The sequence below is a fragment of the Cervus canadensis genome, chromosome 18, assembly GCF_019320065.1.
Source record: "Cervus canadensis isolate Bull #8, Minnesota chromosome 18, ASM1932006v1, whole genome shotgun sequence".
Taxonomy (NCBI): Eukaryota; Metazoa; Chordata; class Mammalia; order Artiodactyla; family Cervidae; genus Cervus; species Cervus canadensis.
Window position 1 is genome coordinate 8,748,969 of NC_057403.1, and position 27,639 is coordinate 8,776,607.

General features: G+C 43.6%; 1 protein-coding gene, 1 long non-coding RNA gene and 1 pseudogene across 2 annotated transcripts in view; 1 reads left to right on the plus strand and 2 right to left on the minus strand.

Annotated features, from left to right (window-relative positions):
- The window catches only part of LOC122420584 (zinc finger protein 160-like), a 139,538-nt gene extending 124,175 nt beyond the window's left edge, over nt 1–15,363 (minus strand). The window contains exon 1 of the mRNA XM_043435838.1: nt 15,277–15,363. The gene's annotated coding sequence lies outside the window, so the exon portion shown is untranslated. The remainder of the gene's footprint in view (nt 1–15,276) is intronic.
- An 884-nt stretch (nt 15,364–16,247) lies between these two features.
- On the plus strand, nt 16,248–16,642 carry LOC122420471 (annotated as a pseudogene).
- Nucleotides 16,643–25,036: 8,394 nt separating this feature from the next.
- Nucleotides 25,037–25,762, minus strand: LOC122420707. The gene is made up of 2 exons (XR_006263352.1): nt 25,643–25,762; nt 25,037–25,300 (listed from the first exon to the last, which is right to left on the minus strand). It is a non-coding gene; the product is annotated as an uncharacterized LOC122420707 (long non-coding RNA).
- Between the last annotated feature and the right edge of the window lie 1,877 nt (nt 25,763–27,639).

Consider the following 27,639-nt stretch of genomic DNA (forward strand, 5'->3'; position numbering starts at 1 on the left):
CAAAGAGTCGGACATGACCGAGTGACTGAACTGAACTGAAAAGACAAGGAAATAAAACCAGCAGAGGATATATCACCAAATTGGCTTCTGACCAACATCCAGACTGGAACAGCCCTGGGAAGTCCCAGGACACAGCACATCTAGAGTCTCAAATGGGTAAAGGTCCCAGGCAGCGTGTCCACCCATGGGTGGGGCTTTAACATTGCAGTTCGGGGTTCCTCCTTATCATCCCAGGATGCAAACTGATGTCATCAATCTGTGAGCAAACAGCAGCTCTGGTTTCATCTTAATGCTGTTTGTTTTGTCTTATGAAACCTGGATGTTCCTAAGCCTGGGGCTGGGTTGGTCAGCGCCTCTTTGAACAATCTCAACGGTGAACAATCTCAAGATTGGTGTCCTAACTTATCTATGGTGCTGCAAGCCTTGCACTCGCAGCAGGCAGTCAGGGTACTCACAGTCAGGGTGTGTCCAGGCAGGTTGGAGGCAAGCACAGAGGAATGTACTGCTTTGTCTTGAAGCCTAAACAGGACTATTTTTTTAATTTCCCTAACACCCTGGTGGAGGCATGGTAAAAAGTTAGCTTGCCCATGAGGGAGATATGGGTTCGATCCTTGTTCTGGGAAGATCTCACATGCAAGGGAGCAACTAAGCTGATGAAGGACAGATACTGAGCCTGTGGAGTGAAACTACTGAAGCCTGTGTGCCTAGAGCTGGTGTTCCACAACAAGAGGAGCCACCGCAACGGGAAGCCATGCACCCTGCAAGCAGAGAGCAGCCCCCAGTTGTCTCAAATAGAGAATGGCCACACAGGAAACAGACCCAGCGCAGCCAAAAAAAAAAAAACCCAAAGCCCTTGCCTTTGTCTCTGTGGGCACTACAGCACCACTGGAGGGTGACGTACATTTCACACGTCAAAGAACACAGCAGGAAGTTGAGGAGAAGAAAAATCTCTGAGAGTTCACAAATACTAAATATCTGTTTTCTCACAGAACTCTCACACTTGGAGAGCTTCCCAAACATGATGAATGCTGTGACTTCCTCTCTGTCCTTGTGACAGCTGACCTGGGATCACATTGTTGATCCTTTCCCACTCATCTGATTTTCTGCTACTAGCACTTCATTCTCCACAATCCAGGGATCTTTCTCATGTGACAAAAATAGAGTTATGATTCAGGTAAGAATCAGAAATTCCCGCTCAGAAGAAATGTCATACTTGACTTCTTCAAGAATCCAAACTTTCTTTTAAAAAAAAAATGCATTTGCTATCTTTAATAATTTTGTTTATTCATTTATTTTGGCTGGAGTGAGTGATCATTGCTGCTTGGACTTTTCCCCAAATTGGGCAAGTAGGGGATACGCTCCAGTTGCAGTGTTTGGGCTCCTCACTTGCTGTGGCTTCTCCTGGGTGTCCAGGCTTCAGTAATTGTCCCATGTGGGCTCATTAATAGCAGCTCCAGGCTCTAAAGTGGTGCTTTAGTCGTTCTGGCCCACGGGCTTAGCTGCTCTTTGACGTCGGATCTTCCAGACCAGGGATCGAACCCGTGTCTCCTGCATTGGCAGGTGGAAAATCCCGGCTCTTTTGTCTGTCAAGAAGTGAGGACCTTATGACAGATAGAAAAATATTTCACAAATTACTTTACTATTTGCCTCCTTCTGAATGTACAGCGAGCAGTATAATATACAGTATAGTATGTATCAGGTATCTAGTTCCTTTCCGAGAGTTACTGAACCAAGAACACAGGGGCATAAAACAGACGACTGGATATTTCAAAGTTTGAGATCAGTGTTATAAACACTCAAGCTCTGGAAAAACTCCCTGTGTATCACACAGTGGGCAGGTCACCCAAAGAAAAGACAAGTTTAACCTCCTGATGCTAATCACGGAGCCTTACATATCTGAGTGAACAAGGCTTTCAGCTCAGTCAAGAAAAACAGGGCGCCCAAGAGACAGGGAGGGAAAAGGCAGAGATAACCCAAAGTAGATTTCTACTTCAGAGGGAAGTGATCCTCACCTACAGCCAGCAGGTTCCTGAGGGTCTCCAGCATCACGTCCTTTTACAAGGTCCTCTGGGCAGGGTCCAGACATTCCCACTCCTCGGGAGTGGAATTTTTGAACACATCCTTGAAGGTCAACTGTGCCTGAAATGAAAACACATTTCACCAATGGGCCCTGAGGAGGATTCTTATTTTCACAGAGAAGGAGAAGAAGTGAGACAGGTAAAGTCAATTCAGCTGAAGCAATATTCTCATAGATCCATGCAAATCTATATGGGGCAAATGGTTGCTCTCTAATTTAATTTCCTGTATTTTCATAAGATGATGACATCCTCCAATCAACATGAATTCATCATGGGTGTGGACAAGACATGAAAAACATACAAATTGCAGTCAACAGTGGGTTGTTGATGCAGAAGTGTTACGATCGACAAACTGAGTGACGTTCACTGTCTAGATGAGCTACAGCAAGACTGGTGTCTTCAGAGACGACAAAGTCCACAGCGGCTTTAAAAGAACACAGACTGTGATGAGGATGTCATCATCACACTGACGAGAGGTGTCTCAACACTTCATACACACTAAGCGTTACTCTAAAGACTTTACCCATATGAACTTGTCATCAACATAACAGCACGTTAGAGAAAGATCTGTGTCCATCTTACTGGGGAGAAAACTCTGTCACTCTAAGAAATAGCTCTGATCAAACAGTTAAGAAATGAGGCAACAGCACCTGAGCTCAGGTGGTTGGGAGAGACAACTGAACCTAAGGAATCAAAGAGTTATGTAACAGTATCAAAGACCATCCACAGAGAGTTCTCTGAGAATACCTGAAAGAAGTTCAAGGGAGCTGAAGTGCAATGGAACAGCATAAGTGGTCACTATACAGGGTCATCCCCTCTATCCCCCCAATGCACACAATGTCAATAATCTGACTACTATTTACATTATTCATGTGATGAGGTAGAAAAAATTAAAGGCTACGGAATACACAGTTCAGATACAACTGCTCTAAGCATAAACCATATTTATGAGATGATTTTGTAATAAAATCATAGAGTTATATATCCATGCACTCATGCATGCAGATGGAAACACACAATCGATTGAAACAACAAGAGTTGTCTTTATTTTTTTCTTTCATTCAATCAAAATTTAGTGAGCATCAACTCTGTGTCCCAAACTGGGAATACAGCAGTGAACATGACGGAGCTTACAATCTAGCAGCCAGCCACCCAATTAGATCCATAATTTTAACATTAGTATTGTTATATGTGCTCTGAAACAGGCCTGGTGCCAAGAGAAGATTCAACAGAATGTCTTGACCTACATCGATAAATCAGACAAGGTCTCTGTGAGGCAGAAACACATAGGATTGGCAAGGTGGGAAATGGAAGAGTTTTGTAAGCAGAGAGAACAGCCTGAGGGCCAGCTCTGAGGCAGGAAGATATTTACTGAACAGAAAACCAGCCAGTGTGACTGCAACAGAGGGAAAGAAGATCGGATGATGCCAGGTAGAGGCTGATTTCTGCAAGGCCTATAAACTGAGGATGTTATTTCAAAAGCAACTGGACAGCACTTAAGAATCCGTAGGAGGAAAGTTAGAGATTTAGGGTTGTTTTTCAGCACTCACTCTGCTATGTGAGGAGGTTGTTGTTCAGTTGGCTCCGTCATGTCAGACTCTTTGGGACCCCATGGACTGTAGCCTGTCAGGCTCCTCTGTCCATGGGATTCTCCAGGCAAGAAAACTGGAGTGGGTGGCCATTCCCTTCTCCTGTTCATGTGTATTTTGGCATCTTTGGGACATTAAAAATGAATCAAATATATTTCAGTAAGTCTGTTAATATGCTGTTTCCTTCTCACAGCTTCTTTGGTTGTTTATGCTGGGCCTTCGTTGCCGTGACCAGCTCTCTCTGCTTGTGGCTGCACTGCATGGAGGTGAGTCTGCAGTGCCCAGGCTTCTCATCGCAGTGGCGAATCTTTGTCTCCGAAGTCAAGCTCAAGCACTGAGTGACGTGTGAAGGGCGGGGCCAGGCTGAGCGAACACCTACCTGCTTCTCCCTCCCTTTGGTTCCAGAGGTGTCTTGTCAGGGTTAAGGAGTACTTGGTCTCTCAAGTCTTGTGTTGCACCACTGATTGCTCATTAGTTCAAGTAACTGTAAACACTTTTAATAAAACTTTAAACTTCTGTGGGATAATCGCAATGGAACGAAAAAAGCTTTTGGCATAACATGTGGAGTCCTGCATGTCCGACGACAGAGGATGAAATCGTTGGATGGCATCAGCGACACAATGAGTTTGAGTAAACTCTGGGAGTTGGTGATGGACAGGGAGGCCTGGCGTGCTGCAGTCCATGGGGTCACAAAGAGTCGGACATGACTGAGCGACTGAACCAAACTGTACTTGGAGTCCTGCTGATGAGGCTGAAGTGATTCCGAGGCCTGGGAACTGAAACCTGGTCTGCTGGCCAGGTTGGGGATGGTTGGGGGTTGATGTGGGGTGCTGGTGGGGTGGGGCTAGATCTGGCCTACTAGCTGAACCCAGGAATATTCCAACAATTAGAATTAATTTAAGCTGTTTAAGTAAACAAGAACTGGCTTTGTGCAGTGATGATAATCTAGAATGTGAAACGCACAACTCTTAGAAAGGGCTACTTCATACTAACACTTCTAAGGAGAAAAATGTCTTGACGTTCCACTTCTTCAAGTACCAAGCTTATTAGTCACTGCCGTGGCCCAGCGAAAGTGCACCCTGAGGGGAATGCAGGATTGAGAAAAGCAGGCACCATGCTGTGCTTTGGACATTCTGGCCTTGGGATTTCAGGAAAGGTCTCTTGGGTTCATCCACCTCTTCAGCAAGTCCAGATAAGTTTGGGGCAGTCTCTCCTGGTTTTCAGATCTCCCAGTTATTGGTTGATGACCCCAACTTTGTTTGGCAGTGTATTAACATGCATAGCGCCCAGTTAAAAGACATTGAGTAGAACCTCCCTGGTGGTGCAGTGGTAAATAATCTACCTGCCAATGCACAGGACCCGGGTTTGATCCCTGGTGTGGGAGGATGCCACGTGCCTCGCAGCAACTAAGCCCGAGCAACACAAGTACTGAGCCTGTGCTCCAAAGCCTGTGCTCTGCAACAGCAGCAGCCCCAGCAATGAGAAGCCTGCACACAAGTAACCAGAAAGTCGGTTCTGCTGCTGCAGCTAGAGAAAGCCCACGTGCAGCAAAGAGAGGCTCAGCTCAGCCCATAGAACAGACAGACACTGAGTCCTCTGGACCGACCAAAAGAACCTTCAAAATGCCAGTCTCCAACCATACCCCAGCCAAGGTTACATGAAGAATTCACAGCCCAATTGCTACAAAAGGAGAAAGAAGCCAGCACAATGAAGACTTAAGAGCCAAAAATAAATTTTAAAGTTTATTAAAGAGAGAAAAAAACTTTTAATGAGAAATGCATTCTTATTTATAAAAGTTGATGACAAAGGTTCAAAAACTTATATGAGAAAAACTTGTTTACATCATAATGTATAATACTTAAGCAAATACTTCAATCTAATGGAATGTCAAGTTACTACATGATCACTTGATGGTGATTAGGCAATTTACTTTTTGTTGAAAAACTGTAATATATTTTCTCTCATGTCTCTGTTGTCTGTCTCTGAAAGATCTGTCACTTGTGGACAACAAAGCACATTGTCAAATATAAAGTCTTAAAATGCTAGAATTTATTTCCCCCAAAATTATCAACTTGGCACTATTTATAATTATTTCTATGTGTATTATCTGACTGAACTCAAGTCCTAACGGAACTGTCTTTCTTTACATTTACAGGCACCTACTATATTCCCTGTCATTGTCTACGTGCATTTTAATGTTACAAAAGTCTCAAAATAACCCACAGACTTATGTGTTTGTTAGTGTAAGGCAGGAAAGAAATGTAAATTAAACGTTAAATCTGGGTCATAACATGTGGATACAAAAAGTAACGCTAAGGAAAAACTATTGAGAAAAACAAAAGAAATAGGAAGACAGGATTTAAGAGATTAACACTGAAACATATATATTACCATATGTAAAAGAGCCAGTGGGAGTTTAATGGATGAGCAAGTGCTCTGGGACAATCTGGAGGGATACGGTGGCAAGAGAGGTGGGTTCAGAAGGGAGGGGACATATGTACGCCTATGGCCTATTCATGACGTACAGCAAAAACCATCACAATATCATAAAAAAAAAAAATTAACTGATGGTGGGTTAGGCCGAAACACAGTATCAAACCTTTCCCACACCTAACACATTTGTGTAGTTTTCCTCCAGGTTGAATTTTCTGAGGATCAAAAAGCTGATATATTTTACTGCACTCTCTACATGTGTAAGTTTTCGCTACAGTATGGATTCTCAGATGATCTGCAAGGTCTTTCCTAGTGACTGAAGGGTTTGCCACAAAAATAACATTTATGGGGTTTCTCTCCTGTATGAACTGCCTAATTCATGCTGAACATGCACTAGAAACTCTGCCACATTCATTTCACTTGCATGTTTTCTATACAGTACAAATTCTCTGAATTATAAGGCCTGAACACTGACTAAAGGCTTTGTCACACACACGAGATTTGCACTAAAATGTTTCTCACAACTGTAGTAGCGGCTACGCTGCAGTTGCCGCGCTCGTGCTCCTCACTTGCCGCGCGCGGCGTCTCCCGGCTGCACGGGCTTCAGGAGTTGTCCCACGTGGGCTCAGTAGTTGCAGCGTCCAGGCTCTTGAGTGCTGGCTCATAGTCGAGGCACACAGGTGTAGCTGCTCTGTGACATGTGGGATCTTCCCTGAACAACGATCGAACCCGGGTCTCCTGCATTGGCAGGTGTAGAATCCAGCTCTTTTTTCAGCCAAGGAGTGAGGACATTATAAACCAACAGAAAAATACTTCTCAATGAATTTACCATCTGCCTCCTTTTGAATGCACAGGGAACAGTATAACATACGTTACAATATGCAGCCAGGATCTAGTTCTGCCTGGGTCCAGCCCCAGCGGGTCCACGAGTACCCAAGGGATAAGTGGTGTCAGCGAGGAAGCAGACGGACACACAAGGAGGGTTGCATGGACGAAAAGGCTCTTTATTTTTTGGACAGCTCAGCTTTTATAGAATAAACATTACTTCCTCCCGTAAGTCACCTCATATTACATCAGATATTGGTTTCATGTTTCCGTCAATATTTTTTCTTCCCCATGTTTTCCCCATATGCATTCATCTGGAACATTCCCAATTACAGGGTTTTTCCTTGAATGCCCCGTACATTAGTCTTCTTGCCTCAATGGCCTAACATTTTCATTCTGCCAAAAACAATGTTCCATAAAATCTAAACATAATATAAATTCTTTGGACAATAACACAATACATGGGAAGGGTTATAAAAAAACATGTCTGACATTTCTGAGAATAGTACCATGTGAAAACCCTGATATTTTTCTTTACCTGAGACCACAAAACCTCAGTCTACAATATTTAACTATGAAGCAACAAAACACCTCTATTAATATCAGGTACTGGCAGTGTGGCTGGTTAATATAAATCTTCTATTGAAATCCTATGCTACACATTTTCTAATTCTACAAAAATACCCGGAATATTCTATGTTTATTAAGGGAATGGAAACAGTGGACAAATAGAAGCACTGAAATAGCAACAATGAAAATCCTCTTGACCAAAGAACATTAACCTATGGTACATCTACTTCTGAATCTCAATGCCTCTATGCTTTTTTAATCTAGAACATTATAATCTTCTTTGCAAGCAGCCAATCTATGCCTGTGGCCTTTTCCTTTTTGACTTGGTACAATGTGTATGGTCGTGTCTTGGGTGGAGCAGTCATGAGCATTTCTGATGCCCTCCCAAGCGTAACGCCACTTGCCTGGTGGATGGTCTGCCACAAACCTGAACAGGCCTTTCATTCCTGGTTAGTCATAAGGTTCCCCATGCTGAGGAGGCAGAGTAGGCCTCGGCCTTAGGGGATCCTTCTTAATAGGCTTGGGCTTTTCCAGGGAGGCCTGATCACTATATGTTACATTCCCAAGAATTAATAGAAAACCCAACATCAGTAAGACAGAAAGAGAAAGGGGACATATTGGGCCCCCGGGGCAACCCCGAGGGGAAGGGCTGCCTTGCAGGTTCCTCTCTCATCCCGTGACCTTGTCACGGCCTGGGCGCGTCCCGGCGGCTCCCGACATAGTTTCTATCTAAGAACTACTGAACCAAGAACACAGGGCTAGAAAACAGGCAACTGGATATTTCAAAGTTTGAAATCAGCTTTATAAATGCTCAAGCTGTGGAGAAACTCCTTGTGTATCACACATTGGCAGGTCACCAGAAGGAAAGACAGTTTAAACTCCTGATGCCAATCACGAAGTTTTACATGTGTGAGTCAACAAGGTCTTGAGCTTAGTCAAGAAAAACAGAGGACTTCCCTGGTGGCTCAGACGGTAAAGCATCTGCTTACAACTCGGGAGACCTGGGTTCGATCCCTGGGTGAGGAAGATCCTCTGGAGAATGAAATGGCAACCCTTTCCAGTACTCTTGCCTGGAAAAACAGGGGCTCTCAAAAGGTACAGAGGGAACATGCAGAGGTACCCCAGGGCAGATCCCCACTTCAGAGGGAAGTGATCCTCACCCACAGACAGCAGGCTCCTGAGGGTCTCCACCATCACGTCCTTGTACAAGGTCCTCTGGGCAGGGTCCAGGCATTCCCACTCCTCAGGAGTGAAATCTGTGAACACATCCGTGAAGGTCAACTGAAATGAAATGAAAACACATTTCACCAATGGACCCTGAGGAGGATTCTTAGTTTCACACAAAATGAGAAGAGGTGAGAGAGGGTATAGCTCAATTCAGTTGAAGTAATATTCTGATAGATCCATTAAAAGCTGCTTGAAGCAAACTGTTGGTCTCTAATCGAATTTCTAATTTCCTCTTTTTTCTAACATTATGATCTCCTGCAATCAACATGAATTTGTCACGTATGTGGACAATACATGAAAAATACACAAATTAAAACCTACTCTGGGTTGTCTATGCAGAAGTGTTACATTCAACACACTGAATGACATAATGTCAATATCTAGTTGAGTTACAGCCAGACTGGTGTCTTCAGAGACGATAAAGTCCACAGTGACTTTAAAAGAACACACATAGTGATAATGACGACATCATCACATTGATGACAGGTGTTTCAGCACGTCCTACACACTTAGCATTACTCTAAAGACGTCACACGGATGAACTTGTCATCAACATAACAGCACGTTAGAGAAAGATCTGTGTCCACCTTACTGGGGAGAAAACTCTGTCACTCTAAGAAATCACACAGATCAAACAGTTAAGAAATGAGGCAACAGCACGTGAGCTCAGGTGGTTGGGAGAGACAACTGAACCTAAAGAATCAACCAGTTAACGACCAGAGAAGGAAAGAGCATCCACAGAAAGTTCCCTGAGAATACCTGAAACAAGTTCAAGGAAGCTGAAATACAATAGAAGAGCATAAATGGTCACGATACAGGGTCATACCCTCTCCCATCAGAACCCACACAATGTCAATAGTCTTACTACAAGTTACATCACTCATGTGATGATGCACAAAAAACTTAACGCCATGAAATACATTTAAGATAACAACTGAAACTGCTACAAAGCAAACACCATTATTTATGAGATGATGTTTTTGTAATAAAACCATGGAGCTACATGTCCATGCATTCATGCATGCATGTGGAAACACACAATTGCTTGAAACAAGAGGAGTTATCTTTTTTTCTTTCATTTTATCAAAATTCATTCAGTGTCACCATTGCACCTGAAACTTGAAATACAGCAGTGAACATGACGGAGCTTACAATCTAGCAGCCAGCCAACCAATTTCGTCCACAATTTTAATGTTATTATCAAAATAAGTGCTCTGACACAGGCCCAGTGCTAACACAAGATTAAACAGAAAGTCTTAACCTACATTGAGAAATCACACAAGGTCTGTGTGAGGAAGAAACACTTAGGATTGGCAAAGTGGGAAACGGAAGACTGTTGCAAGCAGAGAGAATAGCCTGAGTGCCAGCTCTGAGGCAGGAAGACATTTACTGAACAGAAAGTCAGCCACTGTGAGGGGAACACAGGAAATGTAAATGGGGTGATTCCAGGCAGAAGCTACTTTATGCAAGAGCTATGGATTTAGGACTTTATTCCAAAAACTACTGGAAGTCACTGAAGAATCTGCAAGAGGAAAGTTAGATGGTTAGATTTGCTTTTCAGAGCTCAATCTGCTGTGTGTGAAAGTTGTGTGTACCTGCTTATTCATGCCAGACTCTTTGCAACCCCGCTGACAGCAGCCCACCAGCTCCTCTATCCATGGAATTCTCCAGGCAAGAATGTTGGAGTGCATTCCCATTCTATTCTTTCATTTTACTTCTTCATTCAGTACCTTTGTCAACAAAGCAAGCTTTTTCAAAGCTTACTTATTTTGCTTATGTTGGGTCTTCATTGTTGTGAGTGGGCTTTCTCTATTTGCAGCTGCAGTGACGGGGCTTCTCACTGCAGTGGCTTCTCTTGTTTTGGAGCACAGGCTCTAGAGAGTGCGGGCTTCCATACTTATGGCTCTCGGGCTCTAGAGCACAGGCTCAGTAGTTGTGGCCCATGGGCTTAGCTGCTCTGAGGCATCTTCCTGGACCTGGGATGGAACCCATGCACCGTACATTGGCAGGCACATTTCTTAGGCACTGTACTTACTACCAGTGAACTTCTCAACATTATCTTATTCTAGTTCAAAAAAAATAAAAATAATACAAGCAGAAAATAACATACAGAAGATTTCTTCCAATCTCTATAAAATACCTGTATTTAAAAATATGTGGAAAAAATAAATTAAAAAATGTAGGTCTCCCTACGGATAAGTGGTAAAGAATCCACTGGCAATGCAAGAGATGTGGGTTGTTGCCTGGTCTGAGATCCCACATGCTGAGGGGCAACTAAGCCCGTGAGTCTCAATTCCTGAGCCAGAGCTCTGGAGCCCACGAGGTGAAACTGTTAGGAGAAGCATGCTGATTAAAACCGCCCACCCTGGCCAGGGACCATAGTAACCATTTGCATGAGTTGTTTTATGACAGGCGATCCTGATATGGAATACGGAGCGAATAAACCACCACCAACCTCAAGAGTTCGGCAAAGGTCGAAAGGAGACACCAAGTGTCCGTCCACTTCTCAGAATCCCTCTCGCTAGCATCCATCTTGGCTGAGTGATGCATGGGCCACCAGGAAAGACTCTGAATTAGAATGATCGGCCAAAGACCACCCGGAAACTAATCTCATCACCATAAAACCCAATTCTGCAAGCCACGCGGCAGGGCAGTTCTCCTGGGTTCCCTGACCCTCCTGCTCTCCGCCCGGGTGCCCTTTCCTATAAAATCTCTTGCTTTGTCAGCACATGTGTCTCCTCGGACAATTCATTTCCAAGTGTTAGACAAGAGCCCAGTTTCAGGCCCTGGAAGGGGTCCCCCTTCCTGCAACAAAAGTACTGAAGCCAGCGCACTCGAGACCCTATGCTGCAAGGCAAGGGAAGCCACTGCAATGAGAAGCATGCGCACAACAACCAGAGAGTGGCCACCACTCGCCAGAGCCAGGGAAAGGACACTGAAGCAATGCACATACAGTCAGGAAATAAATCTATTTTAAAAATCATAATGTGATTTTTATCAATTTTAGGTGTGTACTTTTTAATAAAATCCAAAATTTATTATTTTACTCCATTAAGAAAATACTGAATCAGTGAGAGGGTAACAGGCAGGAAGGCCAGGGGTCTCCAAATGGAGGAAGTAGGCTGCAAGTGTCAGACATTTTTATATCTTTTAAGCTGCAGGAGGAAACAAACTAGCCATATTTTTTCCCCTTCTCTATTCAAATTTAAAAGGTGCTTTCTCTTAAAATACTGTGTTGCCATAACGACACCTTGTTTCACCTGAAGCTAACTATTCTCAAACGTTGAGTTAACCAGTCCATTTCTCTTATGGAAATATTTGTCTTAAGCTATGTTAACGTACTATGCATTTACCCCAGACTCCACCTAAAGGCTCAGAATCTACTTGACAAACAAGTATGTTACACTCAGATATTGTTCCCCTAATCTATGTAAATAAAACTATGTGTATGGTAATCTGCCCTTCTACAAGATTCAAGTCAAGATTTATGGCCTGGGATGAATCATCTAGTGCCAAGATTATCCCAAAATGCATCTTATGGATGAGGGGCCTTGTGCCATTCTGAGTTTTAAGACCTTCCTTTCTTTCATTAACAGACTGCTAGTGACTATATGGAGAAGGAAATGGTAACCCACTCCAGTATTCTTGCCTGGAAAATCCCATGGACTGAGAATCCTGGTATGCTACAGTCCATAGGGTCGCAAAGAGTCGGACACAACTGAGCGACTTCACTTCACTTCAGTGACTATGTAACATCCAGCTGAAGACTAGGAGGCAGGTACTCTTTCTGCCCACTTCTGATGTCTATGTCAGAAGCTTTCTCTATCTCCTTTATACTTTAATAAAACTTTATAACACGAAAGCTCTGAGTGATCTTTTCATTCACCAACAACCTTTCATCAAGATTAGTAAAGTTGGAGAATTCCCTCATGCGCCAGTGGTTAAGATCCCTCACTTCCACTGCAGGGTTTCAGGTTCGATCCCTATTCAGCGAACTAAGACCCTGGAAGCTGCATCATGTGGTCAAAAAAGAAAGAAAAAAATTAGCAAATCTGATTTTACAGTTTAAATTAGACGGTATAACAAAACACTCCCTAGCCCTGACATCTCTTTCTGAATGCTCCGTTCCATTCCCAAACACTTAACTTTTCAAGGAGGTGCTCATTTCGTTTTAAATGTTCAATAAAAAGTCAGAACTGATTTCCACCCATGGGTCTCAGGTGTCGGGGGCATTCCCTCCTCCACCTCGCTGGCTGTCCGTAAACGGGCGAGTCCACCACCATCTCTCCTCCAATGCCCTTCTGCACACACAGGGCACCCTGGGTTGGTCTGGGTACCTGTGGGCCTTGTGGTCCACCATGACCAGCTTGGCCTGCAAAGTCTGACCTCCCCTCCGGTGGTCTCTGTGTGGACAAAGCTAAAAGCATCATTTCAGCCATTTGTGTATTTCTCTGGGAGCATTCAGCCTTTTCAACCATGTCCCTATTATGAAAACTAAATAAGCCAGTTGGCGGAAATAGCTCATAGGGGTCTGAGGAACAGCAGTTGCTGTTTGAATCTCGTTCCTGATGTCTGTGGCAGGGTAGGCTATGAAATGCATAGCCAAAAGGGCCTATCCCTCGAGGGGGAAGGCATCCACACTCATATATATATTGTCTATGCTGTGTCTTTGTTGCTGTGTGGGCTTTTCTCAGCATGGGCTTCTCGCTGCAGTGGCTTCTCTTGTTTCAGAGCACAGGCTCTGGGGCCTGGGCTTCAGTAGTTTCAGCTCCCAGGCTTAACTGCTCCATGACACATGGGATCTCCCTGGATCAGGGATGGAGCCCATGTACCCTGCATGGCACGTGGATTCTTTCCCAGTGAATCACCAGAAAAGCCCCTGCTATATTTGTAAAAGCTTCTATCAACCTCTGTTGAAATGCTTTCTGATTTTCATCTCACCCCTGTTGTACTACCTGCACTTCTTCATAACTGACAGATTTTACTCTAAGTGTCTTCATAACCTCTGTTAATCAACCATGTAGTCTCGGGTCTGCCTCAGGCACAGCGGCGGTGCCCCCTGCCCGCCGTGTGGCCCTCTTGGGCTCAGGCTGCCACTGGGTCAGCACGGACCCTAGCTGCCTGTGGGAGAGTAAAGTCTGCAAGTCTCCCTTTGGATGAGATCATTAAAAAAAAATAAAGAAGTAAAACTGTCACTATGATGCTACACACAGAAAATCCCGAAGGTGCCACCAGATGACACTAGACCTCATCATGAACAGACTAAACTTGCTGGATACAAAATATATACAAAACTGCCTCATTTCTATACAGTAATAATAATATATCAGAAAGTGAAATGAATGAAACACAGCCTCCAAAGCCAGAAAATAACCTGGAAAGATGCATCAAGCCTTCGTGATACTTTCTCTCTCATAATCCTAGAACATACTGACCACTCTACTGGATAGCTTCAAGCAGTGACTTTGAACGGAGCAAGAAAATAACATTAAGAATAGTATCTCCATTAGAGTTTTCTGTTACCTAGTAAATCCACTCCACAGAGACTCACCAGAGGCTGCCAATTAAACATAGGTGGATTATCACAGCAAGGAAACCAGATAAAATTTCAGATCCTCAGGAATATATTTCAAAGAAATTTAAGAAGTAAAATGATACAAAGTAAGGAGAATGTAACCTTGGGAACAGTTGACATTCCCAGACTGGGTAGAGCAGCACAAGAGTAAAAATAATACAACATGAGGTCAGACATTACAGGATCTTGAGATGGGACCATGCGCCTGACCTACAGATGACAAGCTAAGAGCCGGCGAGATTCACATGTGCTCCCCTTGTCAGATCTAGGATCAAAAAGACGACCTCTCTACCACTCTCCTTACATCTTCCTAAGTAACAACCACAGAGGATCCAATCCACCAGCTTGTCCCACTCCTAACCAGAAAAAAACAGCCCTTTTGAGATACTGGTTTTTCTTTATACGTTGTATCTTTGGCTATTTTTACATCACTCCCCATTGTCTAGAGCTTTCTCTCGTGCTCCAATGTGGAGATAATATTCAGATCAGAAACAGAAATTCTGGGACTCCACTGGTGATCCAGTGGTTAAGATGCTACACTTCCAATGCAGGGGGTTCAGGTGTGAATCTTAGTCAGAGAGCTAAGATCCCACATGCAGGATGGTGCAGTCAAAAAAAAGTAAACAATCAAGCAAAAAGAAATAGATATTCAGGGTTATCAGAAGAAAGAAATCTAAAGTGCTGTGGATTTTTTTAAACACTGAGTCAAAAGTCAAAACGTAGAAAATAGGAAATTGGGTTTCTTGGTGTTTTTCTTTTAACATTTGCCAGTGAGCTTTGGACATAATTAAGCTTTTGGGACAACCTCACATGTGACATGAGACAGACACAGCATCTGAAGAGGGTCAGTTTAACCTTGTGAAGCTGTGTCATACCCGAGTCACCAGAACTCTCAGATGAAAGACATCAGGGCCTCCCAAGGGGCACACAGGGAAAATGCAGATACCCAACGGCAGCTCTGGAAGGAAGTCATCCTCACCCACAGACAGCAGGTTCCTGTAGGTCTCCAGCATCACATCCCTGTACAAGGCCCTCTGAGCAGGGTCCAGGAATTCCCACTCCTCCTGAGTGAATCTGATGGCCACATCCTCAGAGGTCAGTTGTTCCTGAAATGAAACCACATGTCACCAAAAGGGCCATGAAAAGTTCTCATTTTCATGCAAAAGAGAAAGGATAGTAAGAAGGAGTAAGGGCTAAGAATTGACTGGATTGAAGTATGTGTTCTAACAGATCCATGCAGGGGTATCTGAAGAAATTATGGATCTCTAATTTTAATTTCTTATGTTTTTTCATAAGACCTTATGAGATCCTCCAATTAATATGGACTTTTCAACATTGTTCAAAATTCATGAACTATATATAAATAAACCTCAACACTGTATTGGCTATACAGAAGTGTCAGGTATTACGTTGGACCCAGTGAGTGTAATTCATTATCCAGATGAGGTACAGCATGAGTGGTGTGTTCAGAGATGATGAAGTCCGCAGCACTTTTAATGGAAAGGTCAAAATTTTCAGTTATGACGTTGAGAACAGCAGCAAAAACCCAAAGTGTTTGAAGGGTTTCTGTTGCTCTAAATTACTGCATGATTACTCTAAACATTAAACAAGTAAGTTACAGGCAAGAACCTGTCATCAATATAATAGTTCATTAAAGAACAATCTGTTCCCACCTTACAGAAGAAAAACTGTGTCACAGACACGCTGAGAAACTCGACTCAGATCAAGAAGGTTAGAAATGTTACATGAAGCACCTGAACTCAGAGACTTGGGCTCAGTAGCTGAAGCTTAAGCATCTAACAGTTAAGTAATATGGAGAACATTAAAAGTCCTTTGACAGAGGGCTCCTAAAGAAAACTTGAAAGAAGTCCAAGGTGAGCCTCCTCCCTGCCCCTCTGTCTTCTCTGCAGGGGGAGCAGCTCTCAGGCCCTGGGCCTTCATCCCCTGAAAATGGACGCCTGCGCCGAATTCGTCTCCACCCCGTCCCTGATCGGGAGAACCTCCCGCCTGCTGAGTGATCACTGTCCGCGGTGGTGAAGGACCGGAGACACTGACGGATGAGGGCCACGGCAGCGTGGCAGCCCCGGGTCCGCGGACCATCTCACTCATTCCTAGCTGCAGCTTCCAAACCAGCGCCATTTCACGGGGCTCTGACACAGAAGCCAAGTGCCCTGGAGCTGGAGCGGCCAGAGCAGGGGAGGCTGGGTCCAGGGCTGGAGGTGGGACCGTGTGCGGGAGCGTCATCACTGCTACCCAGGAACCCTTCTCTGAAACAGCAGCTCGTCTGCGCCGTGGGCTTGGCCCTCTCAAAGGCCATGGGGCTCTTTGGCCTGATGGTGGTCTAGCTCATCTTCCTCACGACGTGAAGGAGCTGCTTCCACCTCCCACAGTTCTTTCTCCTGTGTCTGCCCTGTGTGTTCCCTTTCCTGTAACTCCCCAGGCAGCCTGGGGACAGTGGTGGGCTCAGGGTTTGACAGAAGGAAAGCAAATAAATATTGTATTAATGTGAAAAAAAAAAGTCCAAGGTGAACAATGTGGAATGGCATGAAAGGTCATTATAGACGTGGATACAGAAACACAACTGTTAGCAACTTACTACTTAAAACAGTAACAGGATTTTTTAGAAAATTTCAAGGCCACAGATCATACTGATAACATAATTTCAACTGAAATAAAAAACATAATATGTAGCTCCTAAATCAAGATGTCTTCTATCTAAACCACAGACTTCCACATGAATGCATACCTATCTATAAAAAGTTAACTGAAAAAATAAAAAATTAAAAATTAACTGAAATGAGAGGATTTGTCTCTTGACAGATTTTTTGGACAATTTTACTTCATCCTTTTATTCACATGCATTTCAGCATCTTCCAGATGATAAAAATGTATACTTTGTACTCAGTTGAGTTTGTCAACAGGATTCTATACTAGCCTACCAAAAGAAAACTGGTAAAAACATTTAAAAAAAAAAGAGTACTTGAACTCAATTCATAATAAAATTACCATATACAAAAATACAAATACAATTTGATCCATTTAAATTTACATAGTGAGGCATTAACAGAAGCCAAAGACTTTCTTTCCTTTTTTTCCATTAATAAAAACAGTGATTTGAAATTAGAAGAGTGATTAGATATGACAAAAAAAAAATTATCAAAAGAATAAAGTAAAAAAACTTCTTGGAGAATTAAAAATCATGGCAAAAGAGAATATAGAAAAAATTATAGTTATTAAGCAAGACTATCTCACGAAACATCAGGATGGGAAGGAAACATTCAATACATTCCTTCTGAAATTACACTGGCATGAAAGGAGCTGTCCAGGGTGCCTGTCTTTCACCAGGATAGGATGCCCATGAGCAGGGGCCACTAGAAGAAGTAACACGAGGAAAAACACAGGGCAAGAGACACAGAGTTTGTCAGAGAGTTGAAACAGGTAGTACTCACTAACCTAAGGACATGGAAAGGTGAAAAGGGAAAGGATGGGAAAACACAGTCCATCCTAAGGAGAGTAGGGGAGACTGTTATATTAGACAAAATAAACTGAAGAAAAAACAAGTGCAATGAGATAACTATTATAGAATGATAAAATGGTCAATCTACCAAAAAGCTGTAACAAGTAAAAATATATATACGTCTAACATTAGATATCTCAGACAAATGAAGCAAACATTAAGGGAAAGGAAGACAGAAATAGTGAAACAGGAATAGTATGGGATTTCAATGCCCAGGTTGAACAAGCATGTACACATCACATGGCCCAACAAAAGCATAAAACACATACATCTCAAGGACATATAAAACATTCTCAATGAGAGACCACATGTTAGGCCAAAATTAACAATTTTAAGAGACTGATGCTATAAAAGTATCTTCCCCAACAACAATGAAATAAACACAAGAATAAAAGAAAATTCCCCAAATGTGGCCATTAAACAACTTACTCTTACACCACAAATGGGTCTAAGACAAAAATCACATGGAAAATTTTAAATATGTGGATGAAAACGAAAAGACAACAGTACAAAATTTATAACACACAAAGACTGTATTAAAAGAAAGTCTGAACTGTTAAATGCTTACAGTATAAAAGAGAAAAGATCTTAAATCTGAAATCTATTGCTAGACCTCTAGCAAGTAGAAAACGGAAAACAAACTAAACTCAAGTTTAGCAGAAGGAAACAGGTAAATAAGAAAGATTAAATCAGAGAAAATAGAAAGTAGAAAAATATAAAGATCAACAAACCAAGAGTTGATGTTTTGAAAAAACTGTATAGGAAAACCCCCACCTAGACTAAGGAAAAGAGAAAAACAGACTCAAATAACTAAAAACAGATATGAAACAGGAGTGATTACAACTGAGGTCAAAGAAAGTTTCTAGAGATAAGGAAGTACTATGACCAATAATGCCTACAAATGACAGAATACAGGAGATACTGGCAAATTCTCAGAAACATACAAAGTATTTTACTTACTAAGAAATTAAAAAATCAAGAAGTGTTCAAAGTGAAAGTGTTAGCCACTGAGTCGTGTCTGACACTTTGTGACCTCACCAACTGTAGCCCACAAGGCTCCTCTGTCCATGCAATTTCTCCAGACAACAATACTGGACTAACCAGCCATTCCTTTCTCCAGGGAATCTTCCCACCCAGGGATAGAACCTGGGTCTCCTGCACTGCAGGCAGATTCTTTATGACTTGAGTCACCAGGGAAGCCCATTGTAACTAGAGATATTTAAAGAGTAGTTAGAAACCTCTAAGAAAAATATGGGACCAAATTCTACCAAACATTTACAAATAATTACCACTGATCCTGCTAATTCTATGGAGCAAGCATGATTCTAATAGTTTGCTGATTTCCCAAAGACACAAGAAAGGAAAACTGGAAACCAATGCCCCTGACGAATACTCATGCAAAACTAAAATACCTGCAAACCAACTTCAACAGGTATTAAAAAGATCTGGAGAAACAGACAGAGAGAACAGACGGAGGGGGGAGGGGAGGAAGGAGAGGGTGAGATGTATGGAGAGAGTAACTTGAAAACTTACATCACCATATGTAAAGTAGAGAGCCAATGGGAATTTGCTGAATGACTCACGGAGCTCCAACAGGGGCCCTCTAACAACCTACAGGGGCGGGATAGCGAGGAAGATGGGAGGGAGGGGACATATGTGTACCTGTGGCTGATTCATGTTGGTATTTGGCAGAAAACAACAACCTCTGTAAAGCAATTATCCTTCAATTAAAAGAATTTAAATAAATAAATAAAAAGATCTGACACCATGACCAAGTGGGTTTTATTCACATAAGGCGAGAAGTCAACATACAAAAATCAATTAATATGACACAATACATTAACATACTAAAGGGAAGAAAAAAACAGGATCATCTCGATGCAGGAAAAAACCATTCGACAAAAATTTGACAACCCTTCAAGATGGAACACTCAACAAGCTACAAACAATAAATTATACCAACGTCAACATAAGAAATGCCATTATGAAAAGAGCACAGCAATGGGGAAAGAATGAAAGCTTTTCCTCTGAGGTCCAGACGGCAAGGATGCACACTCTGCACTACAGTTCAACAAAGCACTGAAACCCTTAGAGCAATTAGATGAGAAAAAGAAATCAGAGGTCCCCAAATTGAAAACAAAGTCAATTTATCTTCTTTCCCACATGACAAAGTTTCATAGGTAAAACTCATAAAGATTACAAAAGAAACATGCTATATCAAAAAAGATTCTTTAATAACCACACAAAGGGTCAATCAACCAATTAACTCATTATCAAAGCTGCCATGGCAATCTTTGTAGAAGCAGAATAAAACATGGTGAAAGTCACAGAACTATTCAAAGAGCAAACAGCAACACTCCTGAAGAAGGAAGATGGAGGTCTTTCTATTTCAAAACCTATTACAAGGTAATCAAGGTGATGTAGTACTGGTATAAAAACAGACAAATAAACCAACTGAACAGAACACAGTACTCAGAAATAATTCTTTGTGTATATGTAAGGTATATTCACAAGGATGTAAAGATACACAAAAGGGAAAGGACAGTCTCAGTTGATCTGATTCCCAGATTTTACCAGCTATTGTGCATATTAATACCTGATTTTCATGTGCAGTTTCCTTACCCTGGTTGACAGAGCAGACAGCACATCCAGATGGGCCCTAAGCAGTCCCTGCTGCCCAACAGCACTGAGAGCCCGTCTCCAACCCGTGGGTGAGAAGCCCTGCCCAGGACGGTGCCCAGGGGAACCTCCTCACAAGGGCCAGGTCACCGGGTCATGGGGACACGGGATCTAAGTGGAGACGACAGGCCCTGTGGGAAGGGCCCGGGTGACTGTGGCAGTACAGGAGTCAGACAGGACACTCCAGAGTCAGACATGATTAGCGAGTCCAGAGAAGGGCATTTCAGGAAGGACAGACTGAATATGACCTCACCTGAGAAAGAGCCATGCCTGACTCCTGTTCTTTCCTCTTCCTCAACTTCAGAGCTTCCTCAGGGAACACAAGTCTTCAGAGGTCTATCATGAAAGTGAAAACATGCTGTTTAATGCTTCGAGTCAACACATCCCCTTCCTGAGCCCCAACCACACACACAGGGAAGCCCTCACCATGAGGAACACACAGTCCCCTGTGGCCACTGTCTCAGAAGGGGCTCAGGACAGGCAACTCCCACAGAGAGACCAACACAGGACTTTCCCACACTTTCCCTGGGATCACACTCCCCTCCTGGTGAGGCCTCAGCACACAGCAGCTGGGGGCACCTCCGCTGACCAGGCATTCTCCTTCAGGTCACACAGCAGGCCCTGATCCATCCCCACTCAGAACAGAGCACCCCCTCCTCAGCCCAGATCTCAGCCCTCAGGAATGAGAGGACTCACAGTCCTGATGCTCAGTGAGGGATCCTGATCGGAATCACCTGCGGCATCTTAAACATTCTCGAGCTGTGGACCAACACAAACTACCTGAACGGGAATCTCGGGTCAGAGGGTACAAAACATGGGTATGCAAAATGCCTCATCAATGAAACGTGAAGCCTGGACTGAGCACCACTCAGAGGAGAGAATCACCCCCCAACTCTCCTTTTCTTTCCCAGCCTTACTCAGGTGTAACTAACAAAAATGCTATAAACGTACTGTGTACAAAGTGAACATGTGATAGATTCATACACTGAATAATTATTATAGTCGAGTAAGTTACACTTCCACCTATGAGTACACTGTATTATTTCTCTCTGGGTGAATTTCAAGTATACAGAAACACTACAGGCAGCATGCAGTACCTCAGATCCCCAGAACTTACTTAGTTTACAACTGAAAATCTCTACTCTTTGACTAACAGTGCCCCATTTCCCCCTCCACCCAGCTCCTGGTAACAGCCTTATTACTCGATGGCTCTATGACTTTGACAATTCTAGTTTCCACATACAGTATCTGTCCTCCTTTGTCAGCCTTATTTAACTTGGCATAATGTTCTCTAGGTTCATTCATTTTGGCCTAAATGCAGGATCCTTCATTTTTATACTTATACATGGAGAAAAATAGTTCAGGAACATACAGTATATAATAAATATTTCTATACCACACTTTTGTTACCTATTCTTTGGTCAAGAGACATCTGGCCTGTGTCTATGCTTTGGCTTTGCAAATCCAGTCACACTCATGGGACTGCAGACATTTCCCTGAAAAACTGATCACTTTCCCTTTGGATATCTGTCAGAAATGGGTTTGACAGACTGTAGGTCTTTCTATGTTAATTTCTTAAGGAACTTCCATGTTCTTTTCCAACACAGCAGTACCATCTACATTACCACCAACAGTGCAGGTAAGATTCCGTGTGTTCTGTACTGTGCCTGTGTGTGTGCTTATTTTGGGAGGGACAGTAGTGGATAACAGAGAACCCGGCACTGGCCTGGCAGCAAGACAGTTGCAGCTGCATCTTCTAGAGGACGAGCCCCCGGCCTGCAGATCACTGTGGCATCGCTGCCCTCTCATTTATCGGAGCCTTCTTCCCCTACGTTACAGGACTTTATGACTCTTCTCAGGTTGGGCCCAGAGATCCCTACCGAGCAGGACCACCTTATAACAAGCATTCTGCTATCTTAACCTTAGTACTCTTAATTTCCCAGCAGAACTCAAACAAGCTTACAAACTTTCATGGTGTCCAACAGTGTCTCCACAAAGCCCACAATGACCCTCGAACCCTCTTATACCAACACAAAGCATTCCAAGCCCTAATAACTCATGCATGAGACAAAACACAAAAGAGGACACCCAAGGATCCACAGACACAAGACACCATATTTTCATTTACAGTGAGTGATCCAGGTCAAACACCGAAATCTCCAAAGACTGTGAAAAAGAGGGATAATTCCAATGATGCACATGGCCCAGTGAGACCTCAGCATCTTCCATGGAAACACTCCAGATTCTCTTGGTATCTTTCCAAATGCACATGAAACTTTCTTCACCGGCAACCCCAAATACACAATGATACCAAAGTTGATGCAAAGAATGACCTGAGATGTTCCCTGTTACTCTGCAGTGCCTGCCTGCTAAGAGAGCCAACAAAAGCCAGCGAGTGGAGTGGATGATGGGGGCACCTGCTAGAACCAGCCCAAGCCCAAGGCTCCCACCCTCCTGCACCCACAGGTGTCTGTGGGATCACCCCAGGCCACAGTTCTAACAGTGGAAAAGACTTCTCTGGGCCCAATTCCACGTCTTTCATTGTTGCTCATGGGTGGTCATGAGTTGTCCAACCAAACCTGTGCAGGCAAATCTCAGCCTCAGTATTGCTGTCCCAGGGAATATGAGCTAAAGCATTAGAACAGCTCAAACCATTCCATGTCGGTTCTCCAACAAACCCACTTCCAGGTTCTCCAGCCTGAACTGAGACATTCTTTTCCAACAGTTCCCACACCCCTTGTCCCTGTAACTACACTTGGGATGGGTGCACACTCCATTCACTGGGCTCACCTTGATGCCCCCAAGTGCTGACACAAGCCTCCTGCAGACCCCAGCAGGCTCCCTCCGCTTTCCCCATTTGTCTACCTCTCCTCCCTGCATGACTGGACTAAGCAAGACTAAAGTGCACAGGGGCCTTTGGCAAAGGGGATCACAAGAGGAGTGCACACGAGCTACCACCCAAAGGACACTCACATTCAGGATGAAAATCAAGAAACTGGCCCTCCTGGGAAAGTCGGCCACCACCTGGGGACATTATGGACTCCAGGTGCAAAGGCATTTGAGATGCGGAAGTCTCAAATCAAGGGTCTCCAGGCCTCACTATCTCCTGTTCTTACCACCCACACCTACTGGGAAGATATTCTAGCTCTTGGGGGGCGCGGCGGGGGGGCAACATCTCCTTCCTGCCCCGTTAGGTTTTGGATTTCTGCTCATCCTCAGCGCTCTGAAATCACAATCGCTGACACTGAGCACATGAACTCCTAGACGGCAACGCTGCTGTCCACGATGGTGACTGGTCCCTGGATGGACAGAGCTTATCTGGGGGCTGCAGCTGATTAAACTCAGCAGACTAAACATGGGGACATCTTAGTCTACTGCTTGAGGACACCAGTTCTGGGGGCTTTTCAGGACTTCCTATATTTCTTTGCTCTTCTTTTGAGTAATTAAGTAGTCACATGGGGTAAAGATCAATTACAGCTGAAATGTCTAGAACATGGGAAATATCTTCATCACCTGCCCTGTTCTCTTGGTCTTCCCTGAGGATTATTCAGCCCAACCCTAGTCCTGTCATCTAAAGACAGTTCCAGGATCAGGTACTGCAACCACACTGGGAAGAAGAGGAACACTATGAGCCCTAAAAAGAGGGGAACCAGGAAGGACTCAAAATAACCCATGAAGAAGGGCAAGAATCTCTGCTGATGCAACTGATACAGAGGCAATAAACCTGGGGAACATGAGAGAGACTGATAGGAGGGGATTGGGACACCTCTCTGAGCCTAGAGTTGAAGGGTGACAAATGGCCTGAGCCAGGGTGACCTGAAGGTGAGAAAAGGAACTACTATGTCAGACAGAAATGGTTTTGGTATTTGGAAACAGAGAAAAGGTAAAATGAGACCACGACAGGCTGAACCGTGAGCAGACGGTCAGCTCCCAGGATGAGGCTGGAGACACTGAAGGGCCCTGAGCTTGACAGAGGGCTGTGGAGCCACAGCGAGGAGTCAAGCTTCTGTCCCAAGAACAAATGAAAGCCAGTGGAGGTCTGAACGTCAGGACGTGAAAATCTCCCTTCATATTGAGCCTTATTCATAGAAGTCATCTGATTCTGAGCCTGTGATCCTGCCTCCATCCTACAGTTTTCCTTTTCTTTTTTCATTTAGGGAGGACTGGGATCTATTTAAAATTCTAATTACCACCAGACACTCCCTCCAAACCAGAACTGCCACCCATAGACACACAGCCAATTTGGCTAATCATTTCAGGGGTCAGGGCTGCTCACGCTCAAGTCTAGTCTAGTCTCCAGTCTAGTTTCCGGTCTAGTCTCTCATCTCCATGGTACAAGTGGGCTCCCTCAGGCCCAGAGAGAAGCCGTTTATGAGAAGATCTGAGCTGAGTGAAGAGAATCGGGTATAACTGAATAATGAAATGGGAGGCTGAAGGGCAAGTGGGCCAAGTTTGTCCTTGTTGCCCATCCCATTTAACACCAGGAACATCTGTCATGTATCTGAGCAAAAGAAACTCTTCTTTCAAGATTGGGTCAAACTGATACGAAGCAGGTAATTCTTTATTATAAGATTGCAGTAAAATATTTTAAAAATACAGAATTGCAAACATCTAGCCACTGGTACAAAACACATTGTAAGGGGTCAGCTTAGAAATAGGATCTGAGCAATGTTTTTCATCATGAATAGACAGGCTCTGTTGGAAGGTTCCAGGTCAATCCAGCCCATCCTTCCTCATTTGCACAGAAAAGTCAAAAAGGGACCTGAAGGAAACATCTTCATATCACCTCACAGCTCACTTTTTTTCACTGATCATAGAAAATGGAGAAAACAGACCATTAGACTAACCAGTTAAACTAGTTTTTTTTCTTTTTTCTTTTTTGTTAAAAGGAAAGAATGAAGCATTTTGTTGGTTTTATCACGTTAAATGTTCTTTTATTTTCCCATTTCTCAAAGAAATGCCTTTAATTTCACAAGATCTAATGTCATACCTCCGTTATTCTCTGGTAAAGAGCTGAGACCAGAAATATCCATTTGTGTGTGCACAGTAAACACATACACACAATCCATGTCTTTGGTAAAACCACAGTTGAAAATATGTCTATTTTATTACACGATGTCCCATACATAAAACCCTCCAAGATGCATACCTGAACTCAACGTAAAGGGTTTCCACACTCATTGCATTTGGCAGGTGTAGCTCCAATATGTTCTCCAACTTGTGATCTTTGGGTAAAAGCCTTGCCACACACTTTACATCTGTGTGCTTTCTCTTCACGATAAATATTCTGCCATCTAGTGATAAATGAACAATAACATGAAGCCTCAGTATATTCACTGCAATTTAACTCATGAAGTATTTGGTAAGTCTAAGGCACACCCTAAAAGCTTCAAAATCCAGTACATTAGTACTGCTTGGTGCAGTACAAACAACTGGATTACTGGTGCAAGGGGGACCAATGAGAAAACGTTGCTCACATTCCTGGCACTGGTGATGAACTATTTTAGAATAAGTAGATTTTCAACGGCCTGACCACATTCAATATCATTTGTTCTCAATCCAGTGTGAATATTCTCATGAAGCATAAGACATGAACCACTGCCAAAAGCAGTGAAACCTCAATTATATTTTCAAGGGCTCTCCCCTCGGTACATCATCTGATGGCAAGTTAGGCTTGAAAGTACACTGAAGAATTTACCACACTCATTACATTTCTAACGTTTCTTTTCATTGGAAAAGACCCTGATGCTGGGAAAGATGGAAGGCAGGCGGAAAACAGGATGAGATGGTTGGATGTCACCAATGGACAGGAGTTTGAGCAAGTCCTGGTGATGGTTGAAGGGCAGGAATCCTGCCTCCTCAGTCCATAGGGTTGCTCAGAGTCCGAGAGGACTGAGTGACTTAACAACAGCCCACTCCAGTATTCTTGCCTGGGAAATCCCACGGACACAGGAGCCTGGCGGGCTACAGTCCCTGGGGAGCTCAAAGAGATCTGACTGAGCACTGTGACCATTTTATATTTCTCTTTGATTCTAATGCTCATACAAGTAACCAGCATCAGTAAAAATAACCTGCTAAAATGAAGTCTTTGTGGTCAATTTACTACCTTAGTCATAGAAAACAGAAAAGTACAGTAATACGCCTCCCTAACACCCGAGAAAGAACTTCAGCTCCAGCACCAGTCCCAAAGCAGAAATTCGAAACTAGTTCCTGAACACGTGATTTAATACTTATAAAATTATCAAGTGCCATGTCATAACCTTTTCCTTATAAATTACTACATATTTCGTGCACTGTATGTGTTACCTCAGGATCTTACCTCGACAGGAAATCAGACCCTGGGCCTCTCACTGCAACGACTGAATTTATTTCGGCTGGAGGAAGCGATCGGGGAATAGAGTGGTGCGAAGTGACTGGAGACCACGGATAGGGAGGAGAGGGGACCCCACAGGCGCAGCTTAACAACAAAAACAAAAACAAACAAGTACCTCAGGTTCCCAATGGTCGGCCGCACATACCATGTCTCGGCTTCAGGAATTTGCTGCACAATGGCTTGCATCTAAGCAGAGACCAGAAACTCCTCAGCCTTTGGTATCAGAACAGGGAGGGGTGGGGCGTAGGATACAAGCCTGCGCCTGGGCGTGTCAGGGGCGGGGCCGAGCGGACACCTGCTGTGTTCTTCCTCTGGGTTCCCAAGTATCTTGCCAAGGTTTAGAAGAATTTGAGGGTCTTTCCCGTCTTGTATTGCACCATTGATTCCTCATAACTGTAACAGTTTCAAAGTAAAAACTTAATACTCTGTGGGATAATTGCGTTGGAAAGTAAGGTTTCCTCAAAACAGGATTCCTGCTGATGAGGCTGAAGCAGTTCAGCCTGGGAACTGAAACCGGGTGTGGTGACCGGGCTGGCGGTAGGGAGGGGTGGGTGGGGGTTCATGTGCGGTGGTGGCTGGACCCAGAAATATTCCTGCAATTAGAATTAATTTAAGCAGTTTAAGTAAACAAGAACTGGCTTTGTGTAGAGCTGACAAGCTGGAATGTGAATCACACAGCTCTTAGTAACACCTCATGGTAACACCTGTAAGGAGAAAAATATCTTGACATTCCACTTCTTCAAAGATCAAGCTTATTAGTCACTGCAGAGGCC